Genomic DNA, 15,576 nt, shown 5'->3' with positions numbered 1-15,576 from the left:
TTTCTCCATTGTATATTCTTGCCTCCTTTCTCAAAGATTAATTGACTGTAGGTGTGTGGGTTTATTTCTGGGCTCTCTATTCTATTCCATTGAACCATGTGTCTGTTTTTTGTGCCAATACTACGCTGTTTTGATTATTGTATCTCTGTAATATTGTCTGAAGTCTAGAAGGGTTATTTCTACAGCTTCATTCCTTTTCTTCAGTATTGTTTTAGCAATTTGGGGTCTTTTGTGATTCCATATAAATTTTAGGATTATTTTTTCTAGTTCTGTGAAAAATCTCATGGATAATTTGATAGGGATTACATTAAATCCATAGATTGCTTTGGGTAGCATGGCCATTTTAACAATATTAATTCTTCCAATCCAAGAGCATGGGGTATATTTCCACTTATTTAAATTGTATTTAATTTCCTTAATCAATGTTTCGTAGTTCTCCAGTTGTAAGTCTTTTACCTCCTTGGTCACAGATATTCCTAATATTTTATTTTTTGAATGTGATTTTAAAAGAGATTGTCTCTTTACTTTATTTTTCTGATATTTCATTGTTAGTGTAAAGAAATGCGACTGATTTCTGTATGTTCATCTTATAGCCTGCTACCTTGCTGAATTCTTTTATCAGCTCTAGTAGTTTTTGTGTGGAGCCTTTAGAGTTTTCTGTATATAGTATCACGTCAGCCTCATATAGAGACAATTTTATCTCTTCTCTTCCAATTTGGATCCCTGTCATTTCTTTTTCTTGTCTGCTATGGCTAGGACTTCCAATACTATGTAGAACAGAAATGGTGAGAGTGAGAATCTTTGTCTTGTTCCAGATTTTAGTGGGAAGGCTTTCAGCTTTTCACCATTGAGTATTATGTTGGTTGTGGGTTTGTCATAAATCGCTTCTATGTTTTCTATTGTTTTTAACCTCTATTTTATTATTTCCTCCCTGATATTTATTACTTCTTTCATTTCAGCAGCATTACTTTTTAATTAAGGTATGTACATTTCTTAGACATAATGCTGTTGTACACATAGTAGACCACAGTGTGGTGTGAACATCACTGTTATATGCACTGGAAACCAAAAATTCACGTGACTTGCCTTATTGCCACATTTGCTTTGTTGCGGTAGTCTGGAACCAAACCCACAGAATCTCCAAGGTATGCCTGTATTTCCCTTTCCTAATCACTCCAGGGCCAGATACAAGAAACCCTAGGACAGCCCTTACACCCTAGAGCCTGCTGAAATTATTCAAACTAGCTAATCCTAAGGCTGCTTACCCTGCCTTGCCTGTTCCCTTCTGCAAAAAACCACAATAAGGCTCTTACCCATGCTTTCCCCTTGCTCCTTCTACCTGCAGAGTAACTAGTGCTTCCTTGTGTGGCCCTGCGTGACATGGCAGACCCCCTGCTCTTGGGAACAAAGTCCCCTTTCAGTGAGAGTTGTCTCCTGATCTGTTGACCTAACCAGACCTGAATAATAATAAAGCCTACATTTAAAAACTGGACCTCAATGAGCTTTTCTTCATGTGAGTTCTATATATTGATATTTACTGTTTTAGATATTAAAACTGAGAATTTTAAAAAATATGTACTAAATTCTTTAAAATAATGAACCCATTATCTATTATCATAACATCTTAATGAAAAATAACTATATTTTCCAAAAAATCCAAAAATAATTGTGAGAAGAGTACCACTATTTCAATTTTTGCAAATCTCTTTAATGTCTGGCTTAATAGAATGAAGCCAGATTTTTGGGTCTGATTCTGCAGTCACAGAGCTGTGGTATCACATCCTGGAAAACACAATACATTCGTGAAAGATTGAGAATGATAAAGGCAAATAACATTTTAGTATTTTTAATAATTGATTTTGAAATTGATTTTAACTTCATAGTCCCACTGAAAAGAGCCCAAGACCACACTTTGAGAATGCTAACCTAGACAATCTTGACTAATACAGACAAGTTTTTAAAATTTTTGTTTTATTTTTTCTTCCAATTTTATTGTGATATAACTGACACACAGCACTGTGTAAGTTCACAGTGTACAGCATAATAATTTGACTTACATCATGAAATGATTATCACAGTAAGTTTAGTAAACATCCATTATCTCATATTGATGCTAAATTAAAGAATTAGGAAAAAAAACATTTTTCCCTCCAGATTAGAACTCTTGGGATTTACTCTCTTAACTTTCATGTATAACATAAGCAGTGTTAATTATATTTATCATGTTGTGCATTACATGCCTAGTACTTATTTATCTTATAACTGGAAGTTTGTACCTTTTGACTGCCTTCATCCAGTATCCCATTCCCACCCCTGCCCCTGGTATCAACAAATCTGATCTCTTCTTCCATGAGTTTGTTTGCTTTTGAAGTACAGTTGGCCCACAACACTGTTAATTCCTGATATACAACGTAGTGATTCAGTATTTCCATACGTTTCAAAATGATCAAGATGATAAGTCTAGCTACCACCGGTCACCATACAAAGAGATTACATAATTACTTACTGTTTTCCACACTGTACGTTTTATACCTGTGACTCATTTATTTTGCAACTAGAAGTTTGTATCTAAATCTCCCTTACCTATGTCATACCTCCTCCCGACATTACTCCCCTTTGGCAACCACTTGTTTATTTTCTGTTTGTATTTTGTTTTCTTCTGTTATGTTCTGTTTATTCATTTGTTTTGTTTTTTAGATTCCACATATAAGTGGTATCATAATTTGCCTTTATCTGACTTATTTCATTTAGCATAATGCCCTCTAGGTCCATCCGTATTGTCACAGATGGCAAGATTTCATTCTTTTATGGTTGAGTAATAGTCCATTGTGTGTGTGTGTGTGTATCTCACATCTTCTTTATGCATTCTTCTATTGATGGGCGCTTAGGTTGCTTCCATATCTTGGCTATTATAAATTATGCTGCTATGAACATAGGGTTGCATATATCTTTTCTAATTAGTGTTTTTACTTTCCTTGGATAAATACCCAGGAGTAGAATTGCTGGATCATATGGTAGTTCTATTTTTAATTTTTTTGAGGAATTTCCATACTATTTTCCATAGTGGTTACACCAATTTACTTTCCCACACACTCTGCATTTATTATTTGTAGACTTTCTGTTGTTGGCCATTCTGCCAGGTATGAGGTGATATCTCATTGTACTTTTTATTTGCATTTCCCTAATAATTAGCAATGTTGAGCACCTTTTCATGTGCCTGTTGGCCATCTGGATGTATTCTTTGGAGAAATATCTATTTAGGTCTTCTGTCCATTTTTTGATCTTTTGTTTGTTTGTTATTGAGTTGTATGAGCTGTTTGTGTGTTTTTGAAATTAAGCCCTTATCAGTCACATCCTTTGCAGATATTTTCTCCCAGTCCATAGGTTGTTTTTCCATTTAGTTTATGATTTCCTGTGCAAAAGCTTATAAGTCTGAATAGGTCCGATTTGTTTATTTTTGCTTTTATTTCTATTGTCTTGGGAGACTGACCTAAGAAAACACTGCTTATGATTTATGTCAGAGAATGTTTTGCCTAAGTTCTCTTCTAGGAGTTTTATGGTGTTATGTCTTATGTTTAAGTCTTAGACTTCTTATTACATTTTATTAACAAACCTTTGGAGAGTTGCTGAGGGAGGGATTGGGAAGAATCAGAAGGATCACTGTGCTGAAAACAGTCATCTAGACCATCAAGAAAGTGAAGAGTCAACCCACAGTGTGAGAGGAAATATTTGTAAATGATATGTTTGATAAAGGATCTATATCCAGAATATATATTTTAAAAAAAACTATTTTACCTCAACACTGAAAAAAAAACCCATTTTTTAAAAATGTGCAAAAGATTTGAGTAGACATTTCTCCAAAGAAGATAAAAATGGCCAACAAGTACATGAAAAGATGTTCAGTGCCGTTAGTCATTATGGAAATGCAAGTGCAAGTCAACCACAGTGAGATACAATTTCACACCCACTAGGATGACTAAAATTAAAATATAGACAATAACAAATGTTGACATGGATGCGGAAGAATCTTAAAAAAAAAAACAACTTGTATATAGATGTTCAAAGTAGCATAGCCAAAAAGGAGAAGCAATTTAAATGTTCATCAACTGATGAATAGATGAATAAAATGGATTTATTCTAGATGAATAAAATTTATATTCATACAATAGATTATTGTTTTTCATTAAAAAGTAATGAAGTATCGATACATACTATGTGGATGGTCCTCAGAAACATGCTGTGTGCAAGAAGTCAGTCACAAAAGGCCACATATTGCATGATTCCATGTGTATGAAAGTCCAGAATATGCAAGTCTATAGACACAGGTTTTCAGAGGCTGAGGAGATGGGGTTTTATACGGTAATAAAAATATTCTAAAATTAGACAGTGCTAATTCCACAACTTGTGACTTTTGTGACTGGTACTAAAATGTACTGAATTTTACACTAAAAAGGTAAATTTCATGGTATGTAACAACAACTCAGCAAAGCTATAATTTAAAAAAATAGTATTTAAAATGTTTTAAAAGGAAAATTATTTATAAATATAACTTTTATCAATAGTATTGTCATTAGTAATCGAAGCACAGAAGAAAATATGTACAAAAATCAGTGAAAGCCATCTGACCGATTTGCCTCATGGCAGGTTCAGCACCAGGGACAGCTCTCCCCTGCATGCCATCTTTTCAAAGGTAACTTACAAAAGGCTGTTGAAGTCCTGCAAAAGTTTTCTAAAAGTGACATTTCTATTATGCTTTTGTTCATTTCAACAATGCCACATGTTATGGCATCAATGCTTGCCTTTGTTTGTACATTTTGTGAGCAGTTGACTAGGAGACAAAGGATCTACTATAATACCTCATTAACCCACTTAGCAAAATATACTGATTGAGTGTTATGTGCCAGGCACTCACTTGGCATGAGATCTGAGACAAGTAACTTGCCTCTATTAGCTTCATTTTCTTATTCAAAACTTTTGAATAATTACACATTGCATGATAAACTAAGACAATATTTGTGAAATAAGTCATACGACATATTCATGAAAGGCATTTTTATTGCTGAATTCTTGAACAAGTCATCTCATTGCATTATTAAGCAATTTATTTTATTCTGGGAGTACGTAACATTCATGACACTAGAAGCCCAGACTAATATCCAGGTCATACTCAGGCTTAAGGTTAATTCTGTTAAGAGACTTCATGGTAATAATCTTCTTAAGCATGCTTCAGATGGGCACAAATTTCTAAGACATAACTCTGGATCTGGCCTGGAAATGGACCCATTTCTAAATATCAGGAAATGATGAAAAGCTATGTATCTAATCCTTCACATTTCTAAATTTAGTCCAAAGATGAACTGCACATAACTACAGATACCTGTCGTCTACACATACTTCCTTTGATCAATCCTGTTGTAACAGAATTTACCTGTAAGGTGGATGTTAATTCTAACTTCATGTAGCACTGTTATAAAAGAATTGTGGAAGAAGTAGCACTTCAAAATAAGAAGTTATGTAGAAAGTTCCCACAAATGTTTGAACAGAAAAACTCAAATCATGTGACCTCATGTTTTCATCTGTATGACTGTGGTAGGGATGGGGGACGAGATGATCTACTAAGATCTAACTAAGAGTATATGGTTCAGTTTCACTGATTTTCATTAGTCTCAGTCTTATTCAGATGGTTCCACATTAGCTGCCATTTTCCAATCTTATTCATATTTAAAAATCAGCATAATTCATACAGGATGCTCAACTCCTCCAAATTCCATAAAGCCAGATGCTACTTCCTTAAGAAGAAAAAAACATAAAAATTATTGATTTTTAAAAGGGAACAGAGTGGGAGGCATTTACTTGATCTCTCAGTGTCCATTATTTCCTTTCTCTGGCTTAAGTAAAAATTTTATTTAAGAGATCATAGTATATTTCTGTAGGAACCCCAAGGTTCATTAACACAAAAGTTGTAAATAGTACTTCTCTTCCTGAGGAAAGAAAAGCATCACTCTGAGCAGGCACACACGGGGGACCCTAGTGTTCTGAGAAGTTGGGAGATGGGTCTTGAGTTCAAATATCTTAAAAAGTAAACACTTCCCATTTGCATTCCATGATGGCTCTTCCATTTAATCGTTACCTTTTCCTTCAGTGATTATTTATTGTTTTCTTCAACTATAAGCCCATCTGCAATACAGCTGTTCTTTTGTGATGCATAGAATTTCAACAGTCTGCTTCCTTTCTCCTTAATAATTTCCCCAACTTACCCAACTGCCTATATTCTTCTTCAAGGTTTAAACGGGCCGTATCATTTCATATCACTCAGCAACATTTATTACATTTAGAACATCTTGTCCCCAAATGTGCTAATGTAGTTTGTTTCTGGTCAATTTTAGAGCTCCATCAGAAAAAAAAAAAAATAGCCAGCCCATAATAACTAATATATACTTAAAGGAGCACTTGAGATGAGAGACTGAAACTGAAATCCATATTGACAAAATTCATGTAATACTTAGAAATCAGCCTCCAACATAAACTATTTTATCAACTTCCTTCAGGCTAAAGGCAAGCCATATCATGTCTATTATATTGGGTTTCAGACCGCAAATTCAGTTCCCACAGATTTATAGCACAAAAGTATTCGCAAGCCCTGCCCTTCTTAGTTTGGACCGCAGACTCAGGAATGCAGCCAGATCATGTGTTGCAGGTAGATTCTATATTCTGGGTGTGACGCTCAACCCTGTGCACATTTCTCCATGACTTCTGTTCCATTCTCCAGTGCCAAGAAAGGTGTTTTTGCCACCCAGTGTCCCAAGAATCTTAGAACACCCTGAATTCTTTTGGGGGAGTAGTCTTTCCTCTCTATGTGCATGTGATGTTGGTGGAACTGTGCCTGAGGGAAGCAGCCCTCCTGCTACTGACACCCTGTGGAGTCCTGAGCTCCTCCTAGTAGGCCCCAGTGTATATAGAGGCTGGGAACAGGATGAGTCCAGTGGTTTCTCCTGGGAATTTGTCACTTGAGCCAGTGATGGAAGTTTGAAGTAAGACTGGAATTCATTCATTTCAGTGGAAGCAACCCAACCAGACTGCTGCAGCTATGGACCATCCCTGGAATTCCTGCTTTTTTCCTGCTGGGGCTGCCTCAATTCCAGGACAAATTTTCTGGTCTTCCTAATACTTTTCTTTCTTTTAAGTTGGTCAGAGTCAGTTCCTGCTACTTACAACCAAAGAACCTGACCGACTCATTTCTAACTTCAGATGGAGTCTCTTGCCATGTTGAATGACTACTTAACTATAGCCAGTGCTGTGTGCTAATGCCAGATAAAATGTGGAACTATCTTGGGGGAATTATTGCACAAAAGGTCTTTGCTTTCTGTCCAGAAAACTAGAGAGTCAAAGAACCACTATAAAACACTATTAAAAGGAAGTTGGGTCATGAGTTTTTGTATCTTCAAACCCGAGATGTTTATTTTTTAACTTTAATTTTTTTTAGTAAAAACTGCACTGAAGTTTCAGACTCTAAGAATAAAATTAACCACAATCCCATCTTAAGTCAATTCAGTGTTTTCACGTGTTCATGTCATCTGCTAGTCCTAGTCTATGTTCAGAACTCAATTTTATTATCAGTGTTGTCAAGGATTATATTTAACACCTTTTGTTATTTTATCATGCATATGTTTCCATTTTGCCAGTCTCCTTTCATTTTTCCCTCACCTCTCCCTCCTACTACCCATAGATAAACAAATGCTAAGAGCAACAAATTCTGCGTGTTGCTTTTTTCACTTCACAATACGTCATGAATTCCCTCCAGTCAGCTGGATCTAATTTATTCTTTTTATTTGGAGGGTTTATAACCATTTACATGTAATGGTTGGGATTAAATATGCCATCTTGATGTTTGTTCTCTGTTTATCCCATCTGTTTTCTGTTCACTCTCCCCCTTATTCCCTGCTATTGGTTTCTTAGCTATACCTCCTCATCTTCATTTTTAGTGGTTGTGCTAATGTTTATAATATATCCTCAACTTCCACGTCTACTTTAAAGAATAACATTTGAAAGTTATGTATAACTTTACAACAGTAAACTTCCATTTTCCCCTTCCATCCTTTGTTCTATTATTGTCATTTTATTTCTGCATAAATTAGGAACTCAACATATTCATTGTTTTTGCTTTATGTAGTTAATTACTCTTAGAAGAAATTTTAAAATGAAAAAATACTTTCATGTTTACCCACATATGTACTCTTCATTCCTTTGTGTAGACCCAAGTTTCCCTCTGGTTTTATTTTTCCTCTCTCTAAAAATTTTCCTCCAACATTACTTATGGTGATGTTAAATGGCAAAGTCGCTCAGCTTTTGTCTTAATAAGTCTATTTTACGTTCAGGTGAAATTTTTAAAGGAGATTTTTGCTGTATATAGAATTTTATGTTGACAATATTTTTTTCATTCTGCAATTTAAAGATGTCTCCTGACTTGTGTTATTTCTGAAAAGAAATCACTTATTCTTTTATTTGTTCCTCTGTACACCATGTGCCTTTTTTCTCTGGCTGGTCCTAAGATTTTTCTCTTTATCACAGTTTTTCAGCAATTTCATTATGATGTGCTTTGGTGTGATTCTGTGTGTTTATCCTGCTTGGAGTTCCTTAAGATTCTTAGATCTGTGGTTTCATAGTTTTTATTAAATTTGGATTTTTTTTCAGCCATTGTTTCTTCAAATATTATTCTGCTTCTGTCTCCTCCCCTCCTGCAACACACACTTTCCTGGGACTCCAGTTAATCCTGTAATGAATACCTTGATATCATCCCCAGGTCATTGAGGCCTAATTTATCTTTTCTATGCTTCAGATTGAATAGTTTGTATTATTACATCTTCAAGTTCACTTTTCTTTTTCCATGTCTAAGCTACAGCTTAGTCCCATCCAGTATATTTTTTCACTTCAGGTATCTTAATTTTCATCTCTAGACTTCCCATTTGGTTCCTTTTTATGTCTTCACTGTCTTCCCTGATTATATTCACATCATTTAAAGATTCTTAAACATACTGAGCATGTTTGTAAGAGCTATTTCAAAGTCTTCGTATACTTGTTCTATCATCTCTGCCCTTGGTGGGTCTTTTTCTATTGATCTTTTTCTTCTGGTTTTGGGTCATATTGTCCTGATTCTTGGTATGTCTAGTAATTTTTTATTGGATGCTGAACACTGAGTTGCTAGGTCACTAAGTGTCTAAACTTTGCTATCCTCCTTCAAAAAATTGTTAGTGTTGGAAGGCAGTTAAATTCCTGGAAGATCAGATTGGTTTGATCCTTTCATGGCTGCTTTTAGCTTTAAGGACAGGTCTGGTGTAGCCTCTGTTCTGGGCTACCTTAGCCCTACTACTAAGGTAACACCTTCTGGGTCTCTTGAATAGTCATTTTGGAAGCTAGGTCTCTTGAAGGCATAATGTGGAAGATCCATGGCTTGACCTTTGTCAAGAGATTCATAAGATTCTCTCTCCACATGATAAAGCTTGAGACCAAAGAGTTGTTGTGAGGGAGAATGGAATTGAGGTTGGCTGCAGTTGCACAGAGGGACCGAACATATGGCTGGATGCTAAGAAACAGTTAAGAGTGCTCTTGTAAAGAAAAGTGGCTGTCAGATAGTTGAACATTATTCACAAGGTGCATAATTCAGTGTGGTACTTGATTCTGTATGTATATAAGGACTTGACAGCTTTTTGACCTGCTGCAGAGATGATACTGAACTTCCTGGTTCCTATTGGGATACGGTGACACTGAAGATTGCATTCATCTAACTATGGGTCTCCTTAGGACTGTCAGCCTACAAACAGGAACTCTGAGGCACTGCTACAATTTTGAAGCCATTGTCCCGCGTTGTGTGTCTTTGCTTACATTCCTGAACCTTACAAAAGTCATTAAATTGTTCTGTGTGGAGCAATTCCTTTCCAGTTCACATTTGAAAAAGCCTATTTTGTTTCATCCATTTGAAAATTCCTTTGGTTACAATTTTTCATCACTACCCCTCGTTCAACACAATAACTGACTTTGAAAATTTCATTATCTGGGGGTGGTTTAAGAGTAAAGCAAGGGAGATGGCTGGGAACCATTTGAAATCATTTCACTGTGTTTACTTCTTTTTCCTGAGCTGGAGTAACTGTGGGGATAGCACCAACAGTATCTGTTTTATAATGTACTTGCTTCTTCCCACCTGGATATTCAACTTGGTGTCTGAGGTTCTTAAAATGAAGCTTTAAGTCTGACTGCTTTTGTTACTGTGATTCTTACAGCATTGTTCAAAACATTTACCCATTCCATTAGGTCTTGCTGATCGTTAACTTGTAGGAAGTATTTCTTCTTCTATTTTTTTTTTAAGCCCAAACTTACCTTGTCTCAATTTAGTTGCATTGTTCACCTTTGAAATGTAGGTAAGTTTAATGTCCCCAAAACAGGTTGGCCCAGAAATAGATTTAGTGGATATTCACTTACAATACCAAACTATCTCTTCTGATATCTATCTCATGGTTCTCTGAAGATTTCCCATTGTTTTTATTTCCTTAATGTTTAGAAAGCCACAGATGTAATCTGACCGTTTTAAAGGTTTGTGTTTTTTGCTCCGTTCTCCAGCCCCAGGATGTATCTTAACAAACATGATATCCTGTAGAGGTCGTAATAGACATAGGGACAACAAGGTCTCCTTATAGTAAACATAAAACTGCCCTGTGATACAGCTGTTGGGAATTCTGTGCACGAGGTTCCAGACAATCAGATTTGACCTTCATGCTTATGCTTAAGAGTATAGGAGCCAATTTCCACTGCCAGTAAAAATTTACTACCCATGGCACAAAGAGACTAACAAATGAAGGAAGTCGTCATAAAACCTGGAAGAAGCAGACAATGCCAAATACACCCTTTGCAACATGAAGTTCAAGTCCTGGAGCCAGAACGCTTCACAGAGCTAGCCAGCTCCAGGCTGAAAGGGGCTGGAACGCACGGAGGTGAGGTTTAGAGGACAAAGAACTGTAATCCATGTTCCATCAAAATGCTGCGGGAAAGCTCACAGGACTTGGGTCTGCATGTTAAAAACAGCACATGTGTCTTTTCAGCTATTTAAACAGATCAACAGCAACAAACCTGCACATGAAGGGAATTACTCTGAACCTGTAGCTTTTTTTTTTTCTATCTTCCCCTCGGGCCACTGAGAAAACTGCTTCCTGGGGGAAACCTTGTGTGACTGGTACCTTAACACTTCGGTGCCACCTGCGTTGTCTTTGCTCCTCTCCATTGTTAATGTTTCTATCCATGAGGATGCTAACTGGATTATTACCAACCTTAATAATGTGGTGCCCTGAACCATGAAGATTCTTATTCCATCGCTGAAGGTCACGCATGTGTACGCCTGAGCTGTGAAATCTCCACGTGCATTAGATATGGTTTTTGAAGCATGCCCTGATTGCACCTGCTTCCTAGAAACTTTGAATTTGTGCTGCAGGCACTCGGGCCCCAAGCCCTGGCCACAGATGACTAGATAGAGTTGTGTGCATGGTTCAAGGTTCCATAGGCTGGCTGAACCAGTCAGATTTTGCTTCTCAGAAATTTGAAGATGCAGTTTCCTTCAATGGTAGGAGCAGCGTCTTGTGCCCAGAGGATGGAGAGTGGGGGAGAGAGGTAGTGGGAGACAAAGAGAGGAAGGGGGAGGGAGAGAGAGACAGGGAGAGAACTTGTATAGAGAGAGGCAGAGAGATCTTGAACAGTGAGACCACCTCTCCGTGGATCGTGAGAAACACAGCTGGAAGCTTTCACTCTTGTGTCTCTGGGTCCCAGGCCCCTTCCAGGAGGACTGGCTGTACTTCCTGCCTGTTCTGTGGGAGTCTCCTTATCAAACTGAGTTAAGTAGTTATCTGTCCTCACAACCTAAACTGCTTGAACAGAACCCAAAGTATCTTAGAAACTCATATTTCTTGCATATTTCTGGCAAGGCTGACTTAGGCTCAGGCAGTATTTCATATTAATCATAAAACAGCAACTTCAGCTCATAGGCACTTGTCATTCTCACTGAAACCCACACAGGACTGGAATTCATGGATTTGCTCAAACCTCTCCCTTGCTGCAGACACTGAGCCTGCACCACCTCTTCAGCCCACCACGGACGAGGCCTGTGTGTGTCTTTCAGGTGCGTGAAGACCTCAGGAGCCAAGGTGAGATGGATGTGTCTGGTGGGGAAGAGACCATTCCATGCCCCCTGTTGTTTAAGAACTCCCTCTTACCACGTTTGCCACCAGAAGGTATTTCCTCTGTGTTGGTGATAAGCGTCCAGGCCTTCATTTCTCCTGACTGCAGCTGTGCACCTCGTGTGTCCTTCTGCTTCTGACTTTTGATGAATATCTGAGATGCATTCAAGTGTACCTGCCACGGCTCTGCGGATTCAGGCTGTTATGCCCTTGTAGCCCGACCCGACTTCATGCCTCCTACCAGGGACCTGCCAGGAGGCTCTGCAGAGTCCAGGCTGGAGTCAGGCCTCTTCCACAAGCAGTGGAACATGGCGTGTATTCCCTGGGCACCTTAACGTTCTGTTCTTTCTTAGGAGTTTGTGACCCCAGTAAATAACATTCTTTTATGAGTCATATTTGTTTAAGAACCTGTTTCTCGGTGAACTCAATGTCCTTGGTTAATGTTAACCTCAGGAGAGATAAAATGTTAACAATACTTGGTTTGACCTCTTATGTCTATTGTGGCCATTCTGTCTATTGTGGTCGCTGGGACTTGGGTCATAGTCAGGGTATCATTATTGTCATTAACGTCTCTTCCCAGAACTACATCTAAAAACCTGGGTCTCTTTAAGTCCTGGATCAATAAAAAGAAACTTGAGGGGGAAATCATCACACTATTAGATCTGTTGCTTCTTTAAGAAGGTTAACAGTGGGGCTTGGCTTTCCTTCTCAGCTTGTGATTCAGAACTTGCTTGGTGTTTGTACGGGCACTGTTCTAGTCACAGTGATATGAGACCCACACTCCTTCCCACAGGAGCTTGAAATCCAGTAAAGAAATAAACGTGATGATGATTTCAAGCATAAAGAACTGAAATCAAAATAAGGTTCTTGCTGATTTCTGCTAAGAGTATGTAGGAACCTATGGAAACCTTCTCAAAAAAGTAGCATCCTACTGCTGATGCAAGTGGGGCTGCCCGAAGGCTGATCCAAGGGCCCCTGCCAAGCAGAGGTGGTCACTCGGAGGAGAGATTCCAGCCCTTATTCACCTCCCCAAGGCGCATACCGCACGCACACAGTGGCCTTGGCTGGGCCAATAATAGCAAAACAAAAACAAAAATGAAAAAATCCTAGCACTGCCCTCCCACTCTGGGCAAAATCCCAAACCCACAGGTAAATAACATCAGAACCTATTGATTCACCCCTGAAACTCCTACTTCAGTGCTACAGAAGTGTGCTCTCCAGACCAGTGCCAACCAACTCTTGCCAGTCTGCAAGAATACGTACAGAAATGGAGAGCGAGTGTTTAGAAACTTTTATGGCAACTTGATCTTGGTGCAACATTTTAATTTAATTTTTAAAAAGTGCCAGTCTGTAAAGGATTGGAAGTTTTTTAAATGGATTACACCACAGATTCACCACGGACAGTTTTAAAAGCATTGCTCTGCCACAGTTTTCGAAGGGAAAAAGCCACTTTACTTCCTGCTCCAAAAAGAGACTCGTGGTGTCTCCCTTTCCTGTACAGTGCGTGGCTTCTCTCTCGGTGTGCTTGCACATGAAAAGACACACAGGAGGCACAGCCGAAAATGCAGCTAGTGACCGACTGCTCTCACAAGCAGATTGAAGTGCTCTATTATTACCTTGTGAAATATAGACCTAGTGGAAGAATTAACATCCATTTACCATTTTCTGATAAATGAATTATACATAGATGGAATATATATACCAGTGCTGAGTTTTTCTTTTAATCTACCCAGCATGCTTGATTTATAGCCAAGGGCAGCTTCTGGTAAGAGATATAAATACGTACTTATCTTTCCTATTTACCTCCAGGGATACGAATATTTTATAACAAACATCATTTTCACCAAGTATCACCTTATCTCTGCTCTGTTTTTTATTTAAGAGAGTCATAAATGTGTTTTCTTGGAATCGCACACTAAAAGTTCCAGAACATTCATGCAGTTTTCCAGGTCTTCACCTGTTGTCAGTTTGCACCAGCTGCTTCTCTCCACCTAACTCTGGGGTCCTTCCTGGGAAGTTAGTCCAACAGAGAAGCCACCACCCACAGGAAGTCCGGGCGCACGCTGAGCAGTGGACAGAGGCCGACACTTGAGGTACGTAAAGGCGTTCCCATGGCATCTCCCAGATTTTGTTTTTGGGGATGACAGGGATAATGAGGAATGGGGCCAGGGAAGTCTCAGGCTCTTGTGTTTGTCCTTATGAATGTGCTGGCCTATGGTTAGGAGCAATGGTCTAAGTTATATGCTGTCCAGGAAAATGTCTAGCGTTACTCATTTGACCTCCACCCCATCTTTTCAAACTGAAGGGTGCGCAAAATGGAATTTTAAAATGCTATGCTGATACTCAATTTTTTTTTTAACAGCCAACCTCTTGGTTCTGTCTGAGGTTTTAGAAGTTAGAAAAAAACATTTTTTGTTCCTAGCATGAAACCAGAAGCCATGCACAGTTAGTTCTTTACTTTCGAGATGCAGCAGAACCCGATGTGCCTGATCAGTTTGGTCACCTAACCCTCCCTGACACTGGACTCCTACACTGAGGACCGTTTAAGCCTGGAGGAAATACTGAGATTAGAAGGTCATGATATAAAGCTCATGTGAGAAGTGTAAGAAATCCTGGTACGAGGTGGGGGAATTAAACTTACCAAAAAAAAAAAAAGTTCTGAGGCTGGATGGTGATGATAGTACGTAATGCCGCTGAACTAAACACTTAAAAATAGTTAAAATGGTAAATTGTATGTATATTTTGACACAATAAGAAGTCAGTCTTATACTAACAATATTCATACAACTCAGTGTGGACACATGTGACCAAAATTTAAGAGAGAAACTTGTTCTAAAAATCAGAAAAGAACAAGGGCATGTGTTTTCATTTTAGCTATAATTCCTCGCATCATTTGAAACCTACAAGGTTAGAAAGCCATTAAATGTTGGCATCACACGGGAAATTCACTTCCAATTTATTGGTGGCATGTAAAAGTGTTACTAATTTATATGCAATTCCTCCTAATTAGTTTGTTACATTCATTAAATTATACAACTGAATTAAAAACAAAACAGAAATATCCAATATCTCTTCCCTGAAAATCTTCTGTTTTGAAGCTTTCTCAAAATATAGCAACTATTTAAAAGCCTTCTTTACTTTCATTGATTTTAAATGTCCTTTTTTCACAATTTGGTCTTGCCCCTTTATTTGAAGCGTTCTTGCCCCACTCTGCCCCATCTGCCAGCACAGTTAAGGATAAACATCATGGGTTGATACGTCACAGAGTTATAGGCTGCCGATCCTTGTGAAAAAGTTTTTCCTTCCGGTCCTGGATTGATGTGGAGATCACTGCACTGGGTAAGGAGACGCAAGGAGAGTG

General features: G+C 38.1%; 1 long non-coding RNA gene across 1 annotated transcript in view; it reads left to right on the top strand.

Moving 5' to 3' along the window:
* The window catches only part of LOC123617465 (uncharacterized), a 31,047-nt gene extending 15,825 nt beyond the window's left edge, over nucleotides 1-15,222 (top strand). The window contains exon 3 of the long non-coding RNA XR_012503662.1: nucleotides 12,055-15,222. This is a non-coding gene — a long non-coding RNA (uncharacterized LOC123617465). The remainder of the gene's footprint in view (nucleotides 1-12,054) is intronic.
* The last annotated feature ends 354 nt before the right edge of the window (nucleotides 15,223-15,576 follow it).

The sequence above is a fragment of the Camelus bactrianus genome, chromosome 3 (genome assembly GCF_048773025.1).
Source record: "Camelus bactrianus isolate YW-2024 breed Bactrian camel chromosome 3, ASM4877302v1, whole genome shotgun sequence".
Lineage (NCBI taxonomy): Eukaryota > Metazoa > Chordata > Mammalia > Artiodactyla > Camelidae > Camelus > Camelus bactrianus.
Note: the sequence above shows the minus strand (reverse complement) of the source record. Positions and strands in the feature narration are given on the sequence as shown.